General features: G+C 43.7%; 1 protein-coding gene across 2 annotated transcripts in view; it reads left to right on the forward strand.

The window, feature by feature from the left end:
- The first annotated feature begins 2,144 nt into the window (after nucleotides 1-2,144).
- Nucleotides 2,145-21,740, forward strand: part of LOC138569454 (metalloproteinase inhibitor 1-like) — a 380,069-nt gene continuing 360,473 nt past the window's right edge. For both annotated transcript variants that reach the window (XM_069647435.1, XM_069647434.1), the window contains exon 1: nucleotides 2,145-2,246. The gene's annotated coding sequence lies outside the window, so the exon portion shown is untranslated. The remainder of the gene's footprint in view (nucleotides 2,247-21,740) is intronic.

Consider the following 21,740-nt stretch of genomic DNA (forward strand, 5'->3'; position numbering starts at 1 on the left):
TTTTTCACACTGAAAAGTGAGCCAAGGCACTTATCAGCGCATAAAACATTCTTTGAATTAGGCCCCTTGTCTTTCGGGGGGGGGTGTGCGTGCGTGCGTGTGTGTGTGTCAATCTTGGGCTTCGGCATGTAATGTATCCATACAATTCGGTGAAAGAATCTATGCATTATATAGAGGAGAAATATGGAGGAGAAAATGTTTGCTTACTGATCAGTGTTTATTGCAAGAAAACGTAATTGTTTACTGGGTATCTGGTGGGGGAGGATTATTGCATTCATACTGACTTTGTTGAAACAACTTGTGATCAAGGTAGATCAAGGGCACAGGGAAAGTGGTCCCCCCTCAAGGGGCCACAGGGACACGAAGGCAGCTGCACACCAGGATATGCCAGGGGCCAAAACGATGTAGACATCCGTTAGTCTGAACACGGGAGGGGGGCAAGGAGGAGAAGTCATCAGCCGTAAATAGCCCTGCAGAAAACCCACTAACCGGCACAGAATATAAGAGGGACGCCCCCCTTGCCCCACAGTACACCACAATACGTGACACTGGCAGGGACGTGTACCACAGGTAGCCAAAGTGGAGGAGGTACGATGGAGCACCACCACTAGCAAACCCACTAAAAAACTCATCCCTCTGCTTACATCTCTCAAACTCTAAACAAAACCATACCTATTTTGCACAACAAAACACACACACTTCACTACACCGCAACAACGAAACAAACCACACATAGCCCAACACAACAGCACATGACAACTACCAACTGAAAAATCACACCTGCGCTCATTGAACGGTGTAAACCGAACTGAAGCTACCAACATAGCAGCTCTCTTGCTCTGTTCCTGATGAGCCCTACTAACCTACCCTTCTCTCTTACTTTTCAGATCTGTCAGAGCGCCAGGGGACCACTCCAGTGGTGATAGTGCGAGGTTTAAATATCCTTTAACAGAACATATTAATTCGGAAGAAAGTAGCAGTATCTAATCTAAACAAATGGTGTTTTTGGTACGCAAATGAGACCCTGGGTAACTGGAGTACCCATGATAGAAACCAATCAGACACATTAATACAGCAGTACAGATGCAGTACAAACAGTTATGAAAGGCATCATTAAGTGGAAGCTTTGGGAATTCTCTCCAGTGGAAAATCTACAATGGTACACCAATACATGTATCTTTTCAAATGTTGAAGATAAGCCTTTTTTGTTCTGTGAGGCTTTGAAAAATGTGTTTTCTACATTTAGAACGCAAGAACTATTGTTGCCACTGCCTATCTGTGTTCTTTGCACAATTGCTGGGGATTTGGCCAGCCCTCATTCCATGCTTGCTTGATATGCTTTCTCCATTTGTGCTGGCTGTTTTCTAGCCCCTATCAACATTTGTGGACCGTGTATATTCATCCTTCAACCCGTCTTACTTTGTTTCCTATACGATTTTTGACAATTTTTGTTCAAAATAAAATAGCAGATAACTAATTACTGCTGAAGTATGACAAGTTCCCTTTACTTGTTGTGGCACCACGATGCTCAATATTCCAAAGAGACAATTTATGGATTGTATTTTAACATCTACTGTAAATAAAAATGTACATTTAAAAGAATCAAGAGCTAGAATCAACTTCTGTGTGGCTTTCTTTTTGCTTATTCACTAGCTTTTTAGTTTCTGCGTATGCCATTATTTTGTTTTCTTTATTCTTTTTTTGCCCTTGGGCCATTTTTTCCCTTATGTTGTTTTATTCTTTAATTCGTTGCTCTACACTCTTTCTTTGTTTCTTTTATTTTGTTTTTGTGTTTTTGCTTGTTGTCTTGGAAAATTCATGTTTCTTCCTTTTCCTTAACTGATGTTCTAACTTCTATTTACTCCCACCTGTCTTTCCTGCACTTTTCCATTCCTGCACTCATTCTTCTATTTCTTTCTTTGTTTGTTGTAGTTTTCTTGTCTCCCGCCCCTTGCTTATGTATCTTACTCTCCTTCTTTTCACAGTCTCCCTAATCTTCTCTCTCAAGCTTCTTTTTTTTTTTTAATCCATTAGTAATTGTGTAACTACCGCAGCTGCCAAATTGCCTCCAGGACTAGAACATGCTGTGCCTGACCACTTGCGCCTGACTGTATAAAAGCAGACTCAATAACTGCACTGTGTTGCTTATGTTGACAACTGGACGGGTCTGACAGCTGTTGCAGAACTGTCTGCTAGTTTAAGTCCATAGATTTTTAGGTCACTTCCCTGAGCTTCAAGCTGAGCAGGTCTGTTAATTTAATTATTTTGTTATATTTCTACGTATGTTATTTTCAAGAGGTTGTATTCAGGATGCACAGCTGTTAAGGAGACTGCCCATGGTCACATGATGACATTATAGGTGAAAATGAGGATGATGATGATGAAGATGACTGATGATGACGATCATAACAACACTGTTAGTAATAATAATTATAATTAGTTGTGTGATTATGATGATTGTTCAGCATTATTATTACTATTTACTGGCTTATTTTCATTACATTGCTCTTAAGCTTGTTATTTTTATTATTATTGTTGATATTATTTGTTAGCATGCAATGCTTCAGCGACACTGCAACTAAGCCCTGCTCCAGTCTCTGTGGGGTGTCCAGTATGAACTACAATGTGTCTTTCTGTGCCCGGAAGCACATGCCATCTAGGCCCTCATTATGAGATCGAAGTTAACAGTAAAAATCAGGTGGCATTTGGCAATAATGCCATATTATTACTGCCCCCTTATTATGGGACCAATGATATGCACATAATATATCCTTAAGCAAAATAAGTGGGAGTGAAAAAGTGGGCATCGTATACCCTTTGCAATATAATGCAGGGACAGGTCAATAATGACTCCTCTTTTCATTATAGTATATACAGTATTACGGTGGCAGTATTATCACTAATGCGACAATCATTTTCACATTCAAAACAGAGATGGCAATGGATTATTTTGAAATAGGAAAGAATACAACATGCAGATCTTCCTAAATATGCAGTTTTAGGGACTCCACATCCACTACTAATGTGCCAGTGGCCTTCTTGCAGTGGGGGAGGGGATTTCACAGATTAACTCATAATGTTCAGGACGCTTCAGGTAGGCTTTCCATGAAAGTAAGTTTATTAGTGATCATCTTAAGTTATATCTTAGTAAGTTACAATGGAGCTGGACCCACTGGTGCCCATCACACAGGTTACATCCTTCCAACGGACAATCCTGGAATCCCTGGGTGGAACACCTGGACCACATCCTATGCATTCCGCACAGCACCCGTGACATCACTCATCTACTTAGATAATGTACAGACTTCTGCATTAGTCCAGCAAAACGAGGCATCCAGAGTTTATAAGGGTTGCATTGAGAAGGCATGAACGCACTATGGGCATGATTCATGGATTATTTGCCCGGTTCAAAGTGACTTTGCACTGCCGACACAAACCCTGATTCATGGAACTGTGCAAAGTGTATTTTTTCAGTAAAAAGTCCGGGCAAAGTCAGTGCATAGTCATTTTTGCATTACAAAATGACTTTGCCCGGACTTTGCATGGCAAAATCCACTTTGTACGGTTCCATGAATCAGGGGTTGTGTCGGCAGTGCAAAGTCACTTTTCAGCAGTGCAAAGTCATTTTGAACCAGGCAATTATTCCATGAATCGGGCCCTGTGTTTTTTGTGCATTAAATCATGCTCAAACAACATTCAAATTTTTAGTCATATGTTCCGATCATGAGAAAAAGCTTGAAATGGCTTAGCACACACTCATTAGCATTGCAGCCCCTCTAGCTTCCAGAGTTACTTGAAGTTAAAACATGTGCATTACTGAGCCAATATTAATCGAGGTGGCAGCCTGACGCCAAGGTTAATATCGCCAGTAGGACCCGTGTAGTTCTCTACATGGGTGCTAATGGTGTTTTTTTATGGAAAAAAAATAGAAATGCACATTGGGCCGTGCAGTGCTGCTGTCAATGAAATCCATTTTCAATGTTGATGACTGTGACGTCAACAACATGGAAAACAGACTTGGCTGACAGCAGCTCTTCTCCGTGCCGATGCGCGCAACAAAGGTACGTATTTTGTGTAAAAGAAAAGACATTTACAAAACAAAACGGGTGCTAAGTGGTGAAGGAGGAGCGGGCAATGGAGGGGAAGGGGGCACTGACTGTCCAGGCAGCTCTGAACGTTGTCTTGTTCCATACACTACAGCCCGTTTTCAGAGTCTCCTGATTGGCCAGCACCCCTCCCAGGGTGCTAATGAATGGTATGGCCCCTGTGCCTGTTAACATTTATATTGACGGGTGGTTCCCTTTCAGTCCCTCATAAAACATCTAAAGTAGTAGGCGTGGAAGTTTCTGTGAGGAAGAGAGAGAGAGAGAGAGAGAGAGAGAGAGAGACAGAGAGAGAGAGACAGAGAGACAGAGAGAGAGAGAGAGAGAGAGAGAGAGAAAACCATAACAATAGGTGAGGAGGGTTTGTCTTTAGTCACTGTCAACAACAAATGTCAGTGATTGGGTGTTTAATGGTATGGTAAGAGAGGGATGAATGAGCAGGGCAATATTTCCCCAACCATCAGCCAGGAGCATGCTCTGCTGGTTGATATTGGGTTGTATACGAATTGTTCGTTTTACAACTGTTCGAATGACAATTGACCTTTTCACAATTGACCGAATTGTGAAGGTCAATTGTACCATATATGTGGGGGGGAACCCCCCACAGCCCCCCACCCAACGCCAAACCCCCCAAAACCCATATATATATATATTCGGTCAATTGTGAAAAGGTCAATTGTGACCCTTTAAATTCGGTCAATTGTTCATTCAAACAATTGTAAATGAACAATTTGGGTAATACCTGATATTGTATATGCAGAGTGAGTCTTTCTAGGTGATTTACTTTTCTGCTTCTCATTCAGGGTACAGGGAGCAGAACTATGGGTATATCGTACAGGGAATGCTTTCCACAGAGAGAAAGCAGACAATCTATCAGTAGGCCATGGCATATTCCCTATCACATTTCAAAACCGAGGGACTGTCTGGAAGTGCCACCTATCCCTGTAGTATAGTTAGATATCCCATCATGCCGAATGAGCTGCCTCAAGGCAAAAGAGAATCACGACCTACGGACAAACCAGGATCTAGCGGCAGCTCAGGAAAGCCACAGACCTGTTGAGGGAGGGCCTCAATCTAACGTCTTTCTTGTTTTACCGTATCAGTGAGACTGTTTTAGATATTAGGGCCTGAGAAGCTGAATTCAAAGTGGTTGCTGTGACTGCAATTTGATTTATAGATATTGTAGGGATGATTTTTAAGGGAGCAAATGCCAGGACATTTGCTTCATTTATAATATTGACCATTCACATATTACAGGCTGTCTTTTCAGTTGTTTTTTGGTTTGCTCTTGGATAATCCTCTTGAAAACCTCATCCCTCATCTAATCTCAATTAATGTTCAGACGCGTGCACCTTCCTGGTAAAGTCTAATCAGTATCATCTATCTATGCTATGATATGTGCACTATACTAGTTGCTTCCAATCTGTCTGCTATACCCATGCTTGAACACTTGTATATTTGATTTGTTTTATGTACCTTCCTGAGGATATGCAATCTGAGTTCTGTGTTTCTGCTGGGGTTTATGTTCATTGTTCTTACAGCTGCTGATCTGCATCTTTTATTTGTACTATAGTCTGAATACCTTTTTCAGGGCTGTTGTTGTTAACATGTGTCCTGCACCTCTGCTAGAACACAAGTGCCCTCATCATTTAGTGCTGATGTTGCCCCGGGAATACCATCTGTTTATTATTCTGATTCCCTCACAGTTGAAGGGAGGAAGGGAAATTCAAGGAACTTTCCATATTTAATTTGATGACTGTCAGAGTAGAATACCAGGTTTGTGGATGTGATTGAGAAAAATGGAGGGGAAAGGTGAAGTCAAATTCCTGGTCACCTTAATTTCATTGGTTTGTGATGGGCTAATTCGTCAGTGCCCCAGGCCCCAACAACTGTTAGGAATGAGGCTTAAAGATTATTTTCCAAGCTTCATTCAAGCAACTCAGGTCAGGTGACAGCCCTTCCCTGAAAGATAGGGCTGGGAGGATAGTATAGGGGCAGTGCATATGTCTTGGAAGCAAGACAGCGACAGCAACAATGTTTCAAATCCCAGGCTGGTGCTTAGAGACTGGTCCTCGTATTAAGCGCATTATAAAAGAACAATTACAATGATATCCCTCACTGCCGTTTTCAAAGGGTCATGTAAATAGTTGTTTATCAGGTATTGTGTACTGAGTGGCAAAAATAACATGTGCAGGAAATCTTGAGGAATTCACTGGCAGGAAACATGAACATCACAGCCCTGAGATCAAACTACACAAATCTGGAGAAGCAGGGGAATGAAGCAAGAGATATTTATCATGAAAGCCAGCATGGGGAAAAAGCATGCCACAGCTCTACCTGATCCGATAATTGTGTTCCAAGTGATAACAGATATTGAGCCTCATTACGAGTCTGGCGGGGTTGTCTGGTTGCCAGGAGGCAGTGTGGGTGTGCAACTGGGCGTGTAGGGACCTGAGCCAAAAATCAGAGGGTAGCCAGGTAACCAGTGCAGTATCAGCAGGGGAGAGGAAGAGAGAAAGCAGAAGCAAAGAGGAAGGTCTTGAGGTGCTTCAGGAACCAGAGATGGTTCTCCTCAAGTTTCAGAGAGACAGGGAGGGTGTTCCAGAGGGAGGCCCTAGCTGAAGAAAGTGATTGATCACTAACCGGTTGCTTGAAGAAGCAACTAAACCTGAGGGAGTTGGAGGTGGAGGAGCTCAAGTAGGAAGGTATTTACAAAGAGAGAGTTGTAGGTATTGAGGCCCCAGGCCCCAGAAGGCCTTGTAGATAATGAAGAGAGTCTTGAACTTAATAATTGCAGCTACTGGGAGCCAATGCAGAGATTTCAGTGTTGGAGAGATACAATCCCTGGGCTTGAGGCCACGGACAAGTCTCGCAGTCCTGTTCTGGATGAGTTGTAGAGGGCGGAGAGTAGAATCAGGCAGATTTAGAAAGAGGCTGTTGCAGTAGTACAGCCTAGAGAGTACCAGAGCTCTAGAGACAGTGAGCTTCTGGGGGAAGGAGAGGAAAGGAAGAATACCTCTGAGGAGGTGCAGTTGGTAGTTTGACTTCTTAGAGACATTAGAGATGTGAGGAGAAAAGGAGAGTATGGAGTCGAAGATGACCCGGAGGTTCTTAGCCTCACAGGTGGGCGCAGGAAGAGGGCCAAGGGAGGCCAGCCAGAGAGTGACAGGAAAGGAGGGTGCAGGTGTGCCGATGAGGAGTATACTGGCATTAAAGCAGAGATTGTTGGTGGCACATCATTCCTGGATAACAGACAGACAGTCAGAGATGATATAAGGAGAAGACGTGGCAGTGGGGAGCCTGAAAACAAGCTGAGTGTCATCCGCATTGAACTGAAAGTTGGAGCAGAGTGTGGCAATGCGGTGGGTGAGAGGTGACAGGTATTGGCGTAGAAGTGATTCCCAGTCTTTCCTTGGTACAATGTTTGCTGGTGCCAACACGCAATCATTGCTTGGCCTGAGTGAAGAAATCCCACACAGTGGACCTGCATTGTGGCATAGGCTCTCATCACTGCTTAGTGTCCTGTGCAAAGATTCTGGTGGTGATGTGCTTACCACATGCCAACGATTGGTCCTAGCGCTGCCAGATCTGCACACAATTGTATCTGGCGGCAGCACTTTCAGCCTAAGAATTGTCGTTGAATCAGTCTATGTTATTGTTTCATCCACTCCTCATTGCAATCTGCTAATATTAATGGTGTCCTCTCCACAACAATACTTTATGCAATACAGCTGTGTGAGCTCAAGTGATTTAAATGCATCTTAAATGGTTAGACAGGCCATATTTTGATTGGTAATTGTAATTTTGTAATTGTAATTGGTTATTTGTGTTGCCCCGCTTTGTCTTGCTTCCAAGGTGAACTTGTTGCCCCTGAGCTATCCTCCTGGCCTATTGGTGGATTGAACACCCAGATATACCAATATTGACGGTTGTCCACCCCTTATCTCCATAAACAGCCTTATGTGACAAAACACAGCAATTCAAGGAAATACACTCTCTCAATTCAATGAAATTGATGTTTTCCTAAAATTAGTAAAACAAGCATTGACATTTTAAAAGTGGATCCAGGGTTTGACAGGCAGGCTGCACTCCCAAAGGAGCATACTGTGGTCAGCGCTGATGGCCATTTGGGATGACAGGCTATAATCTTTCGTGTTGCATTTATGCCGGCTATGCCTCGTACTTGGTAGGCAGTCTTGCTCAGGAGGATGCATTCGTTTTGTTTCAGTTGTTTTTATAGAGTAAACATAAAGGTAAGTGCTTTCCTTGCAAGCTTGAATGAGTGAGAGATAGTGTTTAAGCTACTTGATGATATGATCTTCAGGTATAGCTGGATGGCACCTGCATCTTTTATGTGGAGTTTGTGGATATGTTCTCCTAATGGCTATACAAAGAGATTGAAGATGATAGGTAAACGTATGAATCCCTGAGTTATCCTGCTGGTGATAGTTTGTCAGCATAGATGGTTGTTGGCAATTTGAGAGAATGGTTACCTCTTGATGTAGTAAGAGGAGACCCGTATATTCATTGAAAGTCATCTGTTTGGAAAAATGTTGAGAAAGGTTCTGTAGTTGACAGAATTGAATACAGAGAAGGGATTTAAAAGGGCCAATACAGGACCCAGGCCCCTCCAACCAGTATTTGCACTTTCCTCAGGGCCACTGCACTATGCTCAGGACTACTGCACTTTCTGCCTACGCTCTATGAGTGAGGCAGCTCTCTGCACTTAACACAGGGCCCTGTTGGACTGGACGCCTTTGTTCCCCGCAAACCCCTTTTCCTCGGCCCTCCGTCTGTACGCATGCATTAACTAAATGTACTAGGTTTAGTAGGTTTGTCTGTCCTGTCCCACCACCTGCACCTTTTCCTTACCCCCTCCCGAGCTTGGTTGAAACTGTAACACTTATGCAGTTGCATTCGGAGAAATGCCGTCAGGCCTAGTATGCTAATTTTCGGTTTAGATCATTCGGAAACTTCAAAGCCTAAGAATGATTACTGTATCCTTTTGTTCCCTTCCCACCTTGAAGCGCTTTGAAGCACTCCACCTGTGTATAAGCGCTGTATAAATAAACAATTACAATTAAAATAAGAAAGAGTCTTCTTCATCCAGGTTGTAGGATGAATGAGCAATGGCCTTGGTAATGGCTGTTTTAGTTTTGCATCTTGGATGAAACCCAGACTGAAAGTTCCGAAGGAGTTGCTGTTTGGTGCTTCTCTTTTGCAACTGTGTTGTGATGTTTTTTCAAAATGTTGGTGATAAGGGGAAAATGTGTGATTGGTTGGTAGTCAGGTAGTCAACCAGATCGTGTAGGTTTTGTGCGTAGATGAATAATTTGGCATACCATCAGGGATGTGGGATGGAGCCTATAAGCAACATGTCCTTTTCACAGAAGCGAATAGTCTCCTCAACCCAGCCCAATCCGGGTTCAAACCCCTCTTTAAAATTGAATCTTCTCTGGTCTCCATCTGCGATAACCTAAAATGAAACGTCCGACTGAGAAGGGTGTGCCGCATTCATCTTCCTGGATTTATCCTCAGCCTTTGACACAATCGAACGTCAAAATACTGAGGAACAGGCTCCTCACACTAGGCATCAAAGACCCTTTAATTGGATCACTCCCTTTATTTTGAATTACTCACACATCCTTCTCCTGCCCCCTTTCTGCTCCACCACCGCACATTCACAAAAGGGGTGCCACAAGGAGCCCCCCTTTCACCACTCCTTTTCATCCTCTACCTAGGCCCACTGCTAGCTCTCATCTGCTCGTACAGCCTTACTTGCTACAACTTTGCAGACGATACACAGATCATTTGCAAAATCCTCAAGATCCAATCTTCCCCACCTCCCAACCTCGTCTCTTGTCTCTTGGACATCTTCCATTGGCTGACCAACAATCACCTGGTCCTCAACCCGGGCAAATCAGAGATCCGTATATGCTGCAAAACCGCTCTTATCCCCCAAAGTTTACTGTGGCTGACTGCCCTTGGAGCCCCACCTGCCGCCTCCACCTCTGTCAAAATTCTTGGATGCACCATGGACGCAGATCTATCCCTCTCTATGTATATCAACTCCATACCCAAAACCTGCCACTTACACCTACGCATACTAAAATTAATCTTTCCTTACCCCTCTTACCCTCAAAGAGTCTCTGCATACTTGCCATTATCATCTCTGACCTGGACAATGCCAACTCCTTCGATCTCTGTGTCCCTGCACACCAGCTCGGGAAACTTCAAAAAACCTAAAACGCAGCAGCCAGACTGCACCATGCCCTCTCGCCCAGAGAACACATCACCCCCGCACTCAGAATTTTTAACTGGCTCCCGGATAGCCTGAGAGCAACTTTCAAAACTATGTGCATCACACTTCATGCCCTCCATAACCCAGGACCCCAGTTCCTTTCAGAACAAAACCATCTACTACCAGCCCCTCCAGAAACCTCATATCCCCTTCTGGCTATCCCACCGCACCACTCCTCCAGAGTAGGTGGCTTGGCTTTCTCTATTTAGCAACCACCATCTGGAACACTCTGTACATCTGCCACACCGAAAACAACCACTCCTTCAAAAATAAGCCATCGAAATCTGCTATTTACTCCATTAACCTGAAAACCCCTTACAAAAAAAAATACCTTGAAATCCCAAGTAAATGAACGGTCTCCCCAGGCAGGGACGGCTGCATTTGTGTTGTCACCAACCTTTTCCAAACACCTGACCGTGCTGGCTGTATTCCCGGTGGCCCGGACCACACATACACACTATCATACACCTTTCATGACACTGCCTTCCCCCAAGCGTCACTAGATGATTCTCAGCACTCATATAAGTAACGTCACAGGATTGATGGCTGCACCAGGCATGTACTGAAAATGGGCAAACCGCAATAAAAGGGGTGTGATAGAAACAATGCCACCGCCACCACAACCGTACACCCGACCGACCTAGAAGAATCTGGAAGCAAAACCTGTATGCCTTCTGTAGCTATTAGTTGGAGCATAGACTGTTGCTGCTGATAACCATTTTTATCACAGCCGCAAGAACCAACAGAAGAAGTCAAATACCTGAGCGGGTGCCCTGATAGCAAAGTGCCACCAATGGCGGCAAGGTACGTATTATACACCACTCCACAGGCCACAGGTATGGCTAACCACAGCAATGACTACAACAAAAATGTGGTTGTGCTGTTCACATAAACTCTCTGCCTACCGTTTTATAGTGATATTTTCGAATGCCATATTTTCGAAATACCATTTTGTCGACACATAATTGCAGAAAAAAAATGTCAGAATGTTTTGTTTTTTTAAAAAAAAATCCCTTTTTTTTATTGACACTTTTTTATACTCACAAAACAAAAATAAAACATATAAAATAAAAAAAACATTCGAAAATGTTTTCAGCAAAATGGTATTTCGAAAATATAATCGAATACCCTGCATACCTACACCAGACTATGCCTCAACACCTCTGACAGTGGAATGTAGTGCAGACCTACGACAAATTTGAGCACGCTGAACAAATAGTCTCTATCACTGACGCCACCCCTACTCCTCTCAGCACCTATCCACATGCCTGACCACATGGGTTGCTTCTCTACCAGAGCTTGGCCAGACCTGCTCAGACCTTTTGGCCAAATACACACACGTATCATAATCGTGCTCCATGACCTCCAACACTTTGGACCTCAGTCCTTCGAGGGCGTTCCCACCAACAGTGCATTGAGACTTTAATAATGGTAAAATTAGTACTATACAAATGACAAGTACAATACAATACAATACAATAGATGTATTGATAATGTGAAGGAAAACAGTGAGGTCTTCCCATAAGATGATTTGAACAAAGAATGCTGGAAAGCTGCTGTGACATGCTTCATCCTCTGCCGTTGGATCCTTGATGGTCTCCCTTGCTGACCAAAACTCTCGACCCTATCCCATTGATTTTCAGCAATTGATGAGAGTGTTATCATGTCTGTCAACAGAACCTGTGTGGAGTACAGGTACTTTTTGCTAGTAAAAAAATAAAAACATTTTAAAAAACACACCCCTGTAAAAGAAGACAGAAGGTGAAGAACAGAAATATTTAAGCACTCTGAATACTTTTTCATGGAGGAAACACAGGCAAGAAATGCAAGAATGTGCTCAAAAGCATATGTCTTGCTGGAAAAAAGGTGCAAAGGAGATTTAACCAGTCTATAGGGACCCAAAATTTGGATCAGGGGCAGGGGATCAGAGGAAAGTAACTATTTCCAATGTTAGGGGATGTCGAACCAGGCTTTGAGGTGCTGTAGATACAGGTCAAACTATATTTTGGAGCAGCGAGTCGTACTGGTTCAAGCAGATAGCTAGTGTTGAGTAATTTTGAAGGGGGGCTTGGTGTGGTACATGTGCAGCGTTCAAGGGATGTAGTTTGGATGGTTCACCAGCGTGGGTTCATAGGTCCAGTCAGTTTGAGATGTTTGTAAATGCTTGTTCAGGTCAGCGAGCTACGCGATGCCCCAGCGAAGTCGAGGTCCATCAGTTCGAAGCAGTGATCCTTATGCCCTGATGCAATGCTCGAAGAAGCAGCAGTTCGAAGTCATCTGTAGTAACAAACTGGTTGTTCAAGTCGAACAGGTGATGTGCTCTGCTTGGTGTGATGATTGAGTGAGCCAGTTTAACAGATGTAAGCAATTGCAGTTGGAAGTTTGAGTGAGTGCACACAGTTGGATCCTATTGGTTTGAGTGAAGTAAACATAGTTCAAATAGAGCTCAACCTGTTGGATCCAGTGAAACTGGGTGCTTGGCCATTCTGGCTCCCTGGATGCTGTGAGCCCCACTGCATGGGGCTCCAGGTAAAAAAGAGTCTTTCTGTCCCTGTTCTCCATGCCTAGGAAGGTCTGCTAGCAGAGTAGTATGCCCTGAGCAAAAATCCCCCAAATGTGCCCTGGGAGAGGTTAGGTAGTAGAGCCTGCCACTATCTTGGGGCACTCCTTCACCTCGATTGCTGATGTAGTTGGAAAGATCAACTCTCTCTAAAGAGGTCCATATTAATTCTTTCTCATGTACTGGATAGTCCAAAAGTGAATCAAAGATGAGTGGGAGCTTTCTATAAGAAAAATGCCAAATGGGATTGGTGGAAAGGGTTAAATCCCTATCCTTGTGACAAGTGCCCCTTGCCTTCTGATGTAATACCCAAGGTGCCTTGTGTGATGCTGGAAATGTATCGGAGGGACAGGGCCTCCATGTCCTTGTCCTGTACTCCCTGATCATGTATGTTCTGTGTTGTTTTCCACACAGGAGTCCAGTTGGGACTTCCTCGTTTTGGTTGTAGTGAACAGAGACCTTTGGGATACCATTATAGCACCCATGGGTGGGGGTACAACCATATACTCCTAGTGTATGTTTTTGGGCACCAGTGAGTCACCCACAGATCAGGGTATGGGCTGGTGGCAGCTCCATGCTGAATTTGACAGGTGCTCTGAGTATCTTCCATTTTGGGTTACCCAGGCCCTGCCATAGGAATCAGTGGATTCCTGATAGGAAACACGATGGCCCCTGTGGCCTCTTGATTTCTATTACCTGTTACCTAGTTTTCCCAAAGTCCTGGGAAGCCCTGACTTGTACCTTCCCCTGACTGGCTGTTGGGTGGAAGAATCATATGGTAATGTGGGGGAGTCCAGGCCAGACTGGCGGGACTTTATGTTGTGAGTACACCCTTGGGGTGGAACTTGGGTGAATGGAGTGTGTGACCAATATGCATTCCATGTTTTGGGTGTCTGGTATCTGTGTGTGTGTGAGACACAAAGAATGAGACAGCCCTGCCTGAAACTGACATGGATGCAGTGTGGTGTGCTGAAAGGCTGGGTGCTTGCCCCTAAACACATTCCTTGTTATGGGTGTCTGGGTGGAAGGGAATGACCTGAATGCACTGTGAGCCTGATTGGCTGCCTCCCTGCATGAATTCCCTTCTGACTGATAGTCTGACTGAGCCTGGCTCAGCAGTGTGAATGAGAGACAGAACTGTATATCTGGGGAACTCCCACTTACCAGAATTGTTCAGAAGCTGAAGTTGAAACTTGAAACTGCTTATCCTCGAAGCCTAGCTGGAAGAAGAAGAATTGCTGCTGCTTTCCTTTGACCCGATCCGAAAGCTGTCAAGTCTGTCAAGGACTGATCTGAGAGAGGACCAGGCTAGAAGACCTCTCCCAGAGCTATGAGGGAACATCGTCCAGAAGCTGATCTTCATCAAGGCACCCTGTAAGTCAGTCCCGAAAGGCTGTCGAATGGAGACGGGATTCGCCGAGAAATATAAAGTAAAGCACCCAGAATCGAGGCAGTCCATTACCGTCGACCAGGGTTTGGAGGATTGATGTGACTGCTGAAAGACAGTCGAGTTGTGTTGACCAGAAGAAGAGACAGCTTGATGTCGTGTTGTTCGACGACATGAGCTACAACACTCCACCGTTTGCCTGAGAACATTTAAACAAAGGACTCCCTTACCATCACTGTCGACTGCTTTGTCCCACCAGAGAAAGTGGAGGTGATCGATGAACCGAGGAGAATCCACCAGTGGGTTTCCTGCCACCCAAAGTCCACAAAGATGCTGAGAAGGAAGATCCAAAAGCCAGCCGTGGTTGAGTCCCGATCGCTGACGCCGACATCCGACACGACCCTCGATGCCCTCTGCCGGGCCTACGTTCTTCATTAAGTCATCTTTGACGCATCAAACTTTTTTCATCGAGGACTCTCGATGCCAGAGTTCACCTTCTTCGAGGACTCTCGACGCCCTGTGGCTCCTGCTTTAAAGGTAGTTCACGCTAGAGGGATCCCTCAATTAACAGTCAAAGGAACTCTGATAAGGTCAGGTGCATTGGGGTAGTAGAACATTTTAGCAAAAAACAAGACTATTTTAAACATATATGGACTGGACGTGTTGATGCACTTTATTTACAGGTTGCCCAGGTGGGGGGATACTCACAAAGAACTGTGCATTAGTAGCTAAAGTACTATTCTGCCATTGTTTAACCTATCTTGTCTTCCTTCCTATATCTGGTGTTGATTCACATTACTGTTTTATTTGTATGCCATTGGAACTGTCAGCAGTTGGTGCATTTTAAAGAAGTCAATAATTAAATGTGGTACCACATAGACATTGCATATATTTGCCATATTAGATTTAGCAAAGTACAAAGTGTGTTATTGATTGTGTATATATATTGAACCGTATTTATATAAAGAACTGTGATATCACATAACATAGTGTGTGGACATTCCTTTGAGTGGGCTTGGGGACTACACTGTACTTAAGAACCAGTACGCATCACCTCCTGAGAGCTTAAATGGATAGTGCGCTCACAAATTGTACTGCCCCAAAAAATGGGCAATAATCAAAAACATATGTAAAACATATTTTTAAAGAAAGTTCCTGTGTAAAATTTCAGCAAATGAGGCTCAAAGTGTTTACATAGGTGCATCCATTTTGTGATATCAAGCAGCCTCCTCTGTGCATGTTAAGCTCTGACAGCACTAATCAAGCAGCCAGAACAGAGCTTAACATGGAGAGCAGGCTGCCTTCACTTTCATTTTACCTCTTCTGTGCTCCCCAAGCCCAGGGAAGCACAGAAAACATAAAATGAAAGGCAGAGCAATTATAAATACTTTGCCGGGTGCCAGTGGAGTTTTTGTAATTGCTGCTACTTTCTTTTCTAGTTTCCCATGCGCTGGAAACTAGAAAAGAAAGTTGCAGCAATTCTGAATACTCTGCTGGATGCCGGCGAAGTATTCACAATTGCCTGGACTTGCCTACAAGAAAAGGCCCAGCAATTATAAATACAACGTTCTTGTATTTATGACTGCTGTGGTTAGAAAACCACAGAAATCATAAATACAACGAGGGAGCCCGGGAGACTCAAAGCTGAAGCCACCGCAATCATAAATACAACGTGGTTGTACTTATAAATGCTGTGGTTTTCTTTTTAAGTTTCCTGGGCTTCCCCGGAATGGAGGAGCCGGGAAACTTAAAACGAAAACCATGGCAATCATAAATACAACGCGGTTGTATTTATAACTGCTGTGGTTTTCTTTTTAAGTTTCCTGGGCTCCCCCGGGCCGGAGGAGCCCAGGAAACTTAAAAAGAAAACCACTTCATTTATAAATACAACAATGTTGCATTCATAAATGCTGGTACTTTCGCTTTGAGTCTACCGGGCTCCCCCGGCTCAGGGGACCCCGGGAGACTCAAAGCGAAAGCCGCTGCAGTCATACATTTATAATTGCTGTGGTTTTCTTTTTAAGTTTCCTGGGCTCTTCCGGCCCAGTGGATCCCGGGAAACTTAGAAAGAATACCACAGCAATCATAAATACAACGTGGTTGTATTTAAAATTGCTGTGGTTTTCTTTTTAAGTTTCCCAGGCTCCCCCGGGCAGGAGAAGCCTGGGAAACTTAAAAAGAAAACCACAGCATTTATAAATACAACAACATTGTATTTATAAATGCCGGTACTTTCGCTTTGAGTCTCCTGGGCTCTTCTGGTTCGGGGGGAGCCGAGTGAAATCAGTGCAGTCATAAATACAACACAGTTATATTTATAATTGTTGTGGTTTTCTTTTTAGGTTTCCAAGGCTCCACTGGCCTGGGGGAGCCTAGGAAACATAGAAAGAAAAAAATAATAAGCACTTAACCGCATGCAGCCTTCCTGCCTGCATTCTCTGCTTTCTGGCCATAATGAAGCAAAAGGCACTTTTGGTAGCTTTTTTTATTACAGCTGGCTGGCTTTTGCTTCATTAGTGCCGCAAGGGCAGAGCTTAACACAATCACAGGAGGCTCATCCATTTCACAAAATGGATGCCTCCTAGTCCTTGACATTTTCGAGTTTGAGCCCCATTTGCTCAAAACTTTACATAGGAATTTTGTTTAAAAAATATTTTTTATATATATTTTTTACTATGGGCCATCTTTTTAGCCAATAACATTTTGGAGTGAACTATCCCTTTAAGCCTTGGTTGTTCGTCCAAGCTACCAAATAGAGAACATTGGCTGGGGTGCTCTGTGCTTCTACTCTGCCATATAGAGGGCAGGAGTACAGATACCCACTCCAGTATTTACACCTTGTTCTCCAGGAAGTGGAGGGGATTACACTGGTATTCTTTAAATCAGCCGTGGCTGTAATGATTATGTGAACTACCAACCACCACACCAAAATAGTTAATGCTTTTATTTAATGTCACCAGGCCAGCAGTTTATTATAATTAAGATACTAAAACAAAAGGCCACAGGAAGAGGGTGAATCTGTTGAAGAATTCATCGAAACACCCAAGGGTTTTGCTAGAACATACTAATTCTTGGGACACACACTGATGGGAGATTAAGGGATCAATTCATGCAAGAATGTAAATATAGTGAAGTGCGAAAGCAAGAATGGTCTAAAGGTAACCTGTCGGGTGGAAAAGTCCTTCAAAGTACGGAGGTTGAACACACCAAGAAATGTGCAAAGGCCCTGTAGAAGGGGAAATCAGAACGGCCATCTCCATTGAATGATTAGAAAAAAAGGTTATCAGAAACCTCATATATCCATCTGGTACAAAGTAAACAGAAAATTAAGATTTCCAGAAATATAATGTTCACATATGGTAGGCTGCCCCATTATAACGTATTCCAAAACCGGTAGGCATGCACCCCCACAAGCCTATCATCCAATAAAGGTGCTATAAATGTGATGGATTGGGACACCAGCCAACAGCCCCTCAAGTCCAATCATTAATTTATCCTGCAAAGGATGCAAGCATGAAGGTAACCTTGCAAAGCGTTGTAGGTCAACCAAGATATAAATCTAGTTCATGAACTATGTGAGGAGTTAGAAGATTCTTTTTTTGCCATTAGGGGTGGCAAGGATGACCACATGATGTTGTATACATAGACGGCAGCTCAGTGTTGGTGATGAATGACTCAGGAGCCATCTATACGGATCCACCCAAAAAGATGTTTGACTACATTTGTCCAACGTGCGCTCAATAAAGTAGACATCAGCCAGTGGCATATGTAGCATTGAGAATTGATTTAGTTGGGTGGTTTCAAGGGAACTTGACATTTAAGGCAGATCAAACATGGGAGTCCAAACCTCTCCTCATTTGGGCTCATCAAAAGAGATTGGACATAAACTAAATCCCAATGCACTGAGACAATCTTGAGCTGTGAAGACAGAGTCAATGAAGACATCTTCAGAAAAGAAGTAGTTTGCCTAAAGGGATTTGTCCTTCAAAACAGACTTCATCCTGGCTATGCCCCTGTTGTTTACATTTTGCAAAATATCCATCTGCCACAAAGGAAAGAAGTAAAGTTTGAACTTGATAACTTAGAAGTTCAGGGCATCATTGAAAGGATAACACCACTAGTGCTTGTAGCAAACTCACAGGAGAGCTATGTCTGTGCATTGATCTGAGAATGCTAAATCACTGTATCATCCCAGATCGTTAACCACTACCCAACATCTCAGAATTGCTTGCCACGAAGGGGGTTCTCATATCTTCTGTACAGTCGATTTAACATCAACGTACCCCCGCAATCAGACTCCACCAGGTTCTCAACAATTAAAAAGCTCCATCACACCAGAGAGACTTCATCAATTAAGTGAATGCCATCTGAGTTGATCTCTTTAGTTTTCCAATGAATACTGTACAACCTTTTTCAAGGAATACCGCTGAACATGATCAAAGACTGTCAAAGGCACTTCAAACATTAGGAGAGTCTGGATTGATGTTAAGGAAAATGCTAATTTAAAAGGGACAGTATTGAATATCTAGGTCATATCTTCTCTGCTAGGGGCACTGAACTGCACAAAGACTTGGTTAATGTGGTCAAGAGCACTCCCAGACCCAATCAAAAGGTATATCTTTATTCTATTACTGGGGATTGGCAGAATACTATTCCCATTTTATACAAATTCTCATAGATGATACGATTGACTGGAGATATTTGCCCGAGAAGGATGCCCAATTGGAATGGACAAAGATATGCAACTCAACATTGGAACTAGTGAAGCAGTCACTGGGTCAAGCTCCTTATCACAGGAAATGAAAACTTGGAAGGAGAACTATCCTGTCAACAGACAAGAGCATTGTGTCTATGGGTGCAGTCTTATCCCTCATGGTGGGGTAAATAGCTTATAATAGCCTTTGCCCCCTTGCTCCTTAGTGGACAGAGTTGCTTCACTCAACCATTGAAAAGCAACTCTTAGCCATGAAATGAGCAGTTGACAGGTTGATGACATTTCTGTGGGGCACAACTTTCGAAGTCTTTACTGATCAGCCTTTGAGAGAGACACTTATGTCCAAATATCGAGACAACATGTCCATCCGAATTAAGAAATGGGTTACTTTGCTGCAAGAAAATACCTTCAATGTGGAGTATGTTCATGGAACGAGGAGCATACCAGTGGACTTCCTGTCACCACTCTCAGAAAACGAGGATGCTCTAAGTGTGAGGATGAGCAGGTGCTGGCAATAGAATAGTATGCTGTGCTGATGGACGATTGGAGCAAAAACATGACAGAAGAAAAATGTCTCAAAATAGCTAGGAGGGTATTTTATGGGGAAGGTCGCTGAATAAGCCAAACCTTATAAATTGGGGTTTGGAGCTTTTGTGGCCCGTTTGAGATGAAGTACATGCAGAGAAAGTGTATGTCCTAAGGGGTGACTGTATCATTCCTCCCATGAGGTATAAGAGAATATTTTATCAAAGTGGCACATGAGGGTCATCAAGGGGTAATGAAAACCAAACAGTAGGTCTGTGCCGAATTCTGGTGGTCTGGTTGCAATATCCAAATTGAGAGAGTTGTTAGAGGCTTCATTCTTTGTGACAACAGTAAATTAGGTCTCCAGTCCTGCTGCCCGCCCATGACAGATATGACAATCCCTAAACTGTCTTGGGAGATAGTGGGAATGGACCTTGTAAGCCCATGTATACAAACAAGGGGGGTCCTGGTAGTCCCTCTCTAGCGGCCTATATCCCGGGATAGTCTCAACCAGATTCCTTTGCTCACTATCCCTTTCACAGAAGAGAAATGTCCATTGCATATCAGTTTTTGTCCTGCCCAAGGGCAGTGCAGCTCCGAAATGCCAGGCAATTATCTTCTGAATGAGAGTACCAACAGCAACCCTAGACATGTGTTTCGGCCTGGTTAGGCCTTGTCAGTGAGGTGCAGCTGTGCCTCTCTAAGAACAGTGAGCAAGGGATCTGGGATTGCTGTTGGTACTCTTTTTCGTCTGAGAATTGCCTGGCATTTCTGTGCTGGACTGCCCTTGGGCAGGACAAAGTGATATGTAGTGGACATTTCTCTTTTGTGAAGGGATGGCGAGCTAAATAATCTGTTTGAGACTCTAACCCGGGATATAGGCCGGTAGAGAGACACTCCCAGAACACTGCTTACTTGTGCATACTAAGTAGCTTTGGGTTTTCACCCTAAATTACTAGGGTAATCCAGACGTGGAACCCTTGCTCACTGTTTTTAGAGAGAAACAGCTCCACCTCACTAATGAGGCTCAACCAGGCCGAAACATGTGCCTGGGGTTGCTGTTGATACTCTTGTTCAGAAGAGAATTGCCTGGCATTTTGTTGCTGGACTGCCCTTGAGCAGGACAAAGACTGACATTTAGTGGACATTTCTCTTCTGTGAAGGGATGGCAAGCTAAAGAATCTGGTTGAGACTCTAACCCAGGATATAGTCCAGTAGCTAGACACTCCAAGAACACCTCTTGCTTAGGCCCATATATAGCCAACACGTCTACCACTTTTTCATAGTTCTGAATGACCCGTTATCACGATAGGTGGAGGCAGTTTATACTAAGAACTTCTCCACCATAGCCATAATCTAATTTCTAGATGGAGATTATTAAAGGGAGGGATTCCACAATACCCTTTTCAGGGACAATACGGTGGAATTTAATTCTCCTGAGATGTTGTCATTTCTCTCAGAGAATGGAACAGAATATTGCTTCAGCTCAGCCTACCATCCACAATCTATAGACATGGTTGAGAGACATTGAACAATAATGTGGCTTGGCAGAAAGTGGCCTCTAAGAGAGTTGTAGCCCACCATTCTCACCACACTTCACTACAGGGATGTCCCCCTCTGAACTAAGTAGAGATAAAACCCTAAACAAAGCTGTGTTCATCCTGGATACAGGGAGCTTGTACGGTCCGCACTGACCCTGATGACCTGACTAACAAGATCATGAGCCGCCAAGGCTTTAATAAGACACAACATGATTTAAGAAAGGCTGTGATGAAGAGAAGTTTGCAGGTGGAAGGCCAGGTGAAGGTAACATTGCCCTTTGCTCCCGTTCCGAAAGGGCCTCTGCAAAGGTCCTTACCTGTCTGGTTCGAAAGGGTTTTTCACAACTCTCCCTGAGCCAACGAAGACCACAAGTGGAATTTGGATTGGGCATCCTTGCGCTCATTCAATAAATCCTCTAAACCAGCTGGGAGACCCGGTTCAGGAATAGGAGAGAAGGAAAACCGCCCTCACCAGCACAAAAGGCCACTCAGAGCAGTACACACTGCTGAGGGCCAGTCAATGGCCCTAAGGTGAGCTCAACTCTGATACTCTCAGAATCATATACGCATCACATTCAGCCAACATTCTCTAAGCTGTCATTTATCTGG

The sequence above is a fragment of the Ambystoma mexicanum genome, chromosome 2q, assembly GCF_040938575.1.
Source record: "Ambystoma mexicanum isolate Mex_15411 chromosome 2q, UKY_AmexF1_1, whole genome shotgun sequence".
Lineage (NCBI taxonomy): Eukaryota > Metazoa > Chordata > Amphibia > Caudata > Ambystomatidae > Ambystoma > Ambystoma mexicanum.